Consider the following 7,469-nt stretch of genomic DNA (forward strand, 5'->3'; position numbering starts at 1 on the left):
AAACATATCTTGCAATTTTTAGCATATGAATTATTCTAGACATTTTTCTTTTTTCTTTTATCTTTTCTTTCTTGTTTTCATTATTCACTTTCTTTCTTGCAATTTAAATTCTGCATTTGCTTTCTTGCTTTTCATATTGCATTTTATTTCTTGTTTTTGATTCTTGATAATTTTCTTTTTGTTCTTGAATATCCATGAGCACTAACATGTCAAGCAGGACCATGAGAAATTTTTCTACACCCTTTTCTGCAAGATTTTTATCTCCCATTGTGCAACCTCAAATTGAAGTAGAAAGTTTCCAACTAGACCCAGAGATAATTTTCATGATACAAGGTCACAAATTTGGAGGAGAAGTATCAGAAAGTCCTTATCTGCATCTTGAAACATTTTTAGAGATTTGTGATTTGGTGAAATGTGAAGGAGTATCAGCAAATGCAGTTCGATTGATGATATTTCCTTTCAGTATCAAGGATAAAGCAAGGACTTGGCTATATTCTCTCTATCCTCAAAGCATCACAAGTTGGGAACAATTGGAGAAGCAATTTCTGAATCATTTTTTCCCTCCAAGTAGAACGGTGTATATGAGGAATTGCATAACAAATTTTTCTCAGGCATATGGAGAATCATTATTTGAAGCATGGGATAGATTCAAGAGTCTTCAAAGACAGTGCCCTCATCATGGTTTTGAAAAATGGTTGATTTTGCACATATTCTATGGGGGAATTTCTTTCTCAGACAAGACTTTATTGGATTCATTAGTTGGAGGTTCTTTTATGGACAAAAGTGTAGATGAAGCTTATTCATTAATTGATCAAGTGACATTGAACCTCCATGAATGGTCGAACAAAAGTTGGATGGAATTTCCCTCAGATATTCAAAAAGTGCAAGCTATAAATGTAAGAGAGCCTGTCAAACAAAATGGAATTCAACCACCTAAAAATGTTGAAATTCACAAGTCACAGAGTGAGGAGTTCAAACATTTGGGGGCAAAGCTTGATAGTATTGTTTCAAAATGGTTTAAAGAAGATCCCCCTCCTACACAGTCAAGATCCAATGAAAAGTGTGATGATGTTGGGTTGAGAAGTGGAAAAAATCATGAAGAACTTCTGAAGAACGACATGTTTAGAATTGAGAAGAAGAATAATAGAAGATCACAAGAACTCAGTTCCATTTCTCTAGGAAGTTCCCAAAGGCCACAAGTACCTTTCCCTCAACGATTAATCACACCAACACTAGATAAGCAAGTTGGACCTCCTCCAAAAGCTCAAAAGGAATTTGGGAAAAAGGAAGTTCAGTCTTTCCCAAGACCTTCACTAAGGGATCCTTTTCCACAAAGGTTAGTGGGGGTCAATGAAAATAAAGACTTCGGCAAATCCTATGACACTAATATGGTTGAGTGTAGATTTTTGAATGTATATGAAGATGAGGATTTTTCAGATGAGGATTTTATTGATAATGTAGTGGTAAATAAGTTTTCAGATCTACCTCAAAATTTTATAGGGTGTTATAGTGACATTGAATTTTCAGATGATGAATGTGATGTGGTAGATCAACTTAAAACTGCAAGTGAAGTTATTGATCCTCTTGTTATTGATTCTCCTATTGAGGACATAGATGTTGGTTTATTTTTTGATGTATGTGTTGATGATGATGATATGGAAGAATGTGTAGGGAGCTGTGTTGTGGAAGCAGCATCTCAAGGATCACCACCTTTGTCAAGACAACCCTTAGAGGTTTTAAGAATTGATCATGTTGTGGAACAATGTGTAGGGACTTATACAGAGCTAGTAGAGTCTCGAGAATCACCATCATTGATATCATCAACACCTAAGCTAGAGCCAGAACCATCATTTGATTCAGAGGAAGTCACATCTACATGTTTAGAAATTTCAGGTATTTCTCAACAAAGTAAGGTTAGTATTTCTTGTGATCTTTTGGAAAACTTTATGGAGGTATCTATAATTGACTTTGTTGGATGTGATTCAGTTTTTATTACTTATTCATCTTATCTTGATATAGTTCTAGCTCTATACTATATAACATGCTTGTGGGAGATTTGTTTTTCTTTTGGATGTGCAGATTTCACATGGGCCAATAATTGGAAGCTCAATCTGAACCGTCTTCGACCACCTGAAAAAATTTCCAAGAAGACGAAGATGGAGAGAGTTATACTTTACTTTGTAGCTCCTTTGATGAAAGCTCCCTCCATAATAAGAGCCCTTGGTAGGAGGGTTCTAAAATATCTTACCCCTCCAAGAGCAAGATTTAGATGAATCTAATGAGGTGGTCGAGCTAATGACCTTAAACAAGCGCTTCTTGGGAGGCAACCCAAGTTCATTTTCCTTATTTTCTTTTATGTCTTTAGTTCTCTCTTTATAATAAACATGTATCCTCTACTTAATTTTTCTTGTCTATCTTATTGTTGTAGAATTCAAAGTTGTGGAGGAATGTGAGTATTGGATGGAGGAGTATCTTTAAAAACATGAACGTCAACCATTTGGAGCTCATCACTTGGTAACTTCTTTTAAAATCTCCTCCACATTGTTTTTAGTTTTCATTGGGACAATGAAAAATTTAAGTCTGGGGGGATGCATTAGATGCATTTGATTTGCTTTGTTTGTTTTTGTTTTTGCTTATGTCTTGCATTGTGTTTTGATTTTTTGTGGCATACATCTTGAGAACATCAAAACTTCACTTATATGCTTTCTTGGATTCAAGTGAAATGTTAGCACGATTATTGGCTTGATTCATGATGTTCGAATAATGCTAGTAGTAAACTTTGTGTAGTTCTTTTTTCTATCTTGGGAAGCATTAATAAGCTAAGAATCTTATTGTGATGAGTTTTAGTTTTGGTTCAACCTTAAGGATTTTATCTTCACTACACTTGTGCTTGATGCTTGAATAGTTGATGTCATTGAAATAGTCATGATTCATCTTGTTTGCTTAGTACTTGGTTTCCATGGTGATTTCTCAACTTTCATTTTGGTTACTGGATGAGGCTCAAATCATTAAAGCTCATTTGGAAAAATCAAAATATCCCAACATGTGTGCTAAAAGTACATTTATGAATAAGTTTTGCACAATGCAAACACTTATAAAAAAAAACAATAAAAAAAATAATAAGGGATATAAAAAACAGTTGTCATGAGTGGAATCTAGCAAGTCACCCCTTTGAGACCGAGTTAGGTTACTGGGGAAATGACTGTTTAGCTTCTCTTGAGATTGAGCACACCTTTGAGACCTTGGGTTAGTTGAGAAATATGAACCAAGTGAATGGTAAGTAAGTGCCTATCACTGGTTACTTGTCTTTCACTGGAAACATTAGGAATTCAAATTTGATGACGACTTGACTAGGACATGGATTGAAACTTGAAGGGTGTTGAGTTACTTTTACACTGCGCACAAGATTCTTATGTTTGAACCATACTTTACTTGTTTCCATGATCATGCTCGTTAATGAAACTTTTTGATAGAGTTAGGAAAGTGCACTAGGTTTTATGAATGTGTTGTAGGACATATGAATTTAGACTGCAGCATTTTGCTTGAGGACAAGCAAAGGTTTAAGTCTGGGGGTGTGATGTGCGTAGATTATATACTCTTTTATACATGTTTTTACGCACATTTACATACTTTGAGCATGCTTGATCTATGCATTTTTATACTTCCAGCTTTCCTTTTAGCATATTTACTCTTTTGGTTCGAATATCTGCTTTTTGTGCATTTTCTGTACAAAGGAGTCGATTTGGTGAAGAATCTACATTTTTGGGCATGCATTGGAGGAGACGAAGGGAGAAAGCACTGGGCTTGCACTGGTATGGAGCTCGGCCGTGTGGTTTGGCACCAACAGAAGAGAAAGATGACATGGCTGTGTGAACCTCGCATTTGAAGCCAGCCAGAGTAGAAGCCTTACATGGCGTGTGGATCTACACGGCCGTGAGAGACTTCCAGAGACCAAGCAGGCTGTGCACCACACGGTAGCATGTACCAGACAGGGTCGTGTAGTCTTAACAGGAAGGGAGGCGGACATGGCCGTGTGAATCTCACACAGCCGTGTCACGGGCCGTGTGGCGCCCGATTCCCTCCTCTATTTAAACCCTTCTTCATGAATTGAAAGGGATCTCCCCCTTTGGGAGAAGGCAAGATTTGGTGGTTTCCTCCCATTCTTGGGAGGATTTCTGGGCGATTCAAGGGGAGTTCTTGGCGATTCCGGCTCCGGAGCGAGGATTGGATCCGAAGACAAGGCTTCTTCGTAGATAAGTTTTCTCTTTTCCCCTCTTCTTATTTTCTTGGATTGGGGATTCAAGGAATGCTTGTAATCTCTATTCTTTCGGGTTTTCTTCCTCGATTCATGGAGTAGATCCTGTATTCTAGGATTAAGGGAGTATTTGTATGATGGATTGATGTAATCTCTTATGGATTTGCCATTTTCTTGTTTCAATGACATTATCTTGCTTGTATCAATTAGATCTTGAATGATTGATGGTGGTTTGTGTTTAATTCTCATTCTTGATTGATTGTTTGGATTTCTTATGGACTTGGTAAGGATAAACTCTCACTCGATCATCCGAGGGATCCACGTGACAGGTGCAAGCCCGTGTAAGGACGTTTGAGAGATAATCTTGAAGAGAAAATAGGAATATTCAAGAGAGTAGGATGGATTCTATGATTAGCTTCTTGTATCTTTATAGATTAATAAGTTGTGGGCTTCTATGTTGATATCCGAGGAAGGCATAGTAATAGGTGCGCTTCTGTGTAAGGACAACGTAGGTTCATGTCTAATTAATCCTATTTAGATACATTTCTCAGTCCTTAGCCGGTTGTCTATTGCAAGAGGGAACCGGCAACTTTCTACATGTTTGGCAATTGAGGAATAAGAATTGGTGAACCATTTACATTCAAGAAATCTTACAAAGAAACCGAAACTCCTAGAATCTCCCTTTATCATAACCCAAAACACTAAACTCTTGTTTGTTGATCTCTAATATTAGATTTGTTTACCTTTACTTCGCTTTTGAAACGATTGGATAGTTGTTTAGCTAATTCGCATTGAGGCATTTCTAGTGCTTATTCCAGTCCCTGTGGATACGATAATCTTTTATATTACTTGCGACATTTCCGTACACTTGCGGAGCGTAACAAATATCTAAAAATTCCAGAAAAATCATAGAATAATTCTAATGCAAGTTTGAGAATTTTCGGGCGTTACAATCCCCCATACCTTATAAAAAGTTCGTCCTCGAACTTAGAACAATTCTGGGTACTTCTGTCTCATGCTGGCTTCTGTCTCCCAAGTTGCCTCTTCTGCTGTGTGACTGTGCCAAATGACTTTGACTAAGGGCACTTCCTTGTTCCGTAATTTCTTAACTGCTCGGTCTATTATCTGAATAGGCCGACTATCATAGCTGAGGTCTTCGCGGATCTGTACCGACTGGGGCTCAATCACTTGGGTGGCATCTGGGGTATGCTTCTTCAGCATAGAGACATGAAATACGTTGTGGACAGCTGACATTTCCTGGGTAGCTCTAGCTCATATGCTACCTTGCCCACTCTTCTGCTGATAAGGTATGGTCCCACATATCTGGGACTAAGCTTGCCCTTCTTCCCAAAATGCATCACTCCCTTCATGGGAGCTACTTTGAGGAACACTGTGTCCCCAACTGAAAACTCTAAGGGTCTGCGCCGTTTATCAGCATAGCTCTTCTGGTGGCTCTGAGCTGTCTCTATCCTCTGGCGGATCTGCTGTATGGCTGCTGTGGTATCTGCGACTAGATCTGTCTGAAGCTCTAGTTCCTTCTGTTCACCACTCTCATACCAGTAGATTGGAGACCTACACCTCCGCCCATAGAGAGCCTCATAAGGTGCCATGCTGATAGTGGCCTGATAGCTGTTGTTGTATGCAAATTCTGCTAAACTCAGATATTTGCACCAACTTCCCTTGAAGTCTAGGGCACACGCTCGGAGCATATCTTCGAGTACCTGGTTTACTCTCTCCATCTGACCATCTGTCTGAGGATGGAATGCTGTGCTGAGCTTTAACTTAGTGCCCAACGCTGACTGTACACACTCCCAGAAGTGTGATGTAAATCTGCTGTCTCTGTCTGAAATGATGGTTCGTGGGACTCCATGTAGTCTGACGATCTCCTGGAGATACAACTGAGCTAGCTTCTCCATGCAGTAGGATATCTTGATAGCTATGAAGTGGGCTGATTTAGTCAACCTGTCGACTATTACCCAGATGGCGTCAAAACCATTCGTGGTTCTGGGCAGTCCCACTATGAAATCCATAGAGATATCCTCCCACTTCCACTCTGGAATCTGTATAGGCTGGAGAACTCCCCCTGGTCGCTGATGTTATGCCTTGACCCTCTGACAGGTGAGGAAGGTGCTAACATATCTGGCGATGTCTCGCTTCATCCTGGGCCACCAAAAACGGTTCTTCAGGTCTTGGTACATTTTGGTGGAACCTGGATGCATCGCATAGGGAGTCTTGTGAGCCTCATCTAAAATCTGTCTCCGTAGCTCCTCCTGATCGGGAACACAGAGTCTGTCACCGAAATACAACACCCCGCTATCGGACACTCTGAATTCTCTACTTTCTGATTCTTCTGAATTCCAGGGTCCTGCTCCTGAGCTGACTGAATATCACCAAGCAAGGTAGACTCTAAGGTCATAGTAGAGAGCTATCCAACGATGAGTTCGAGACCGAAATCTACGATCTCCCTCTGTAGGGGCGGTGACATGGCTGTAAGAGATAATAAGGTAGCACTGGATTTTCTGCTAAGTGCGTCGGCTACCTTATTGGCTTTCCCTGGATGGTAGAGGATGTCTATATCGTAGTCTTTGACCAGCTCAAGCCATCTGCGCTGTCGCATGTTCAGATCCTTCTGAGTGAAGAAGTACTTTAGACTCTGATGATCTATATACACTCTGCACTGAGCTCCATATAAGTAATGTCTCCAAATTTTGAGAGCGAACACTACTGCTGCAAGCTCAAGGTCATGAGTAGGGTAATTCTTCTCATAATCCTTGAGTTGTCTGGAGGCATAGGCGATCACCTTGCCGTTTTGCATCAGTACTGCCCCTAGTCCCAACTTAGAGGCATCACTATAGATGTCAAAGCTGCTGGTGTTGTCTGGTAGAGCCAAAATAGGAGCACTGGTCAATCTCCTTTTTAGCTCGCTGAAGCTATTCTCACAGTCCTCTGTCCACTGAAATTTCCTGTTCCTTCTGGTAAGAGCTGTCAGTGGGGAGGCTATCCTGGAGAAGTCCTCTACGAATTTTCTGTAATATCCTGCTAATCCCAGAAAGCTCTTGATTTCGCTGGCGTTCTTAGGTCTCTTCCAGTTACTTACTGCTTCTATCTTGCTGGGATCTACCATAATACCATCCTTGGAGATGATGTGACCCAGGAAGGACACCTGATCTAACCAAAATTCACATTTCGTGAACTTGGCGTATAGCTGGTTCTG

The 7,469-nt window shown here is 40.1% G+C and overlaps 1 non-coding gene across 1 annotated transcript; it reads right to left on the minus strand.

Moving 5' to 3' along the window:
* Positions 1-579: 579 nt before the first annotated feature.
* On the minus strand, positions 580-685 carry LOC122025820. The gene has a single exon (XR_006123846.1). It is a non-coding gene; the product is annotated as a small nucleolar RNA R71 (small nucleolar RNA).
* Positions 686-7,469: the final 6,784 nt, after the last annotated feature.

The sequence above is a fragment of the Zingiber officinale genome, chromosome 9B (assembly GCF_018446385.1).
Source record: "Zingiber officinale cultivar Zhangliang chromosome 9B, Zo_v1.1, whole genome shotgun sequence".
In the NCBI taxonomy this organism is placed as follows: Eukaryota; Viridiplantae; Streptophyta; class Magnoliopsida; order Zingiberales; family Zingiberaceae; genus Zingiber; species Zingiber officinale.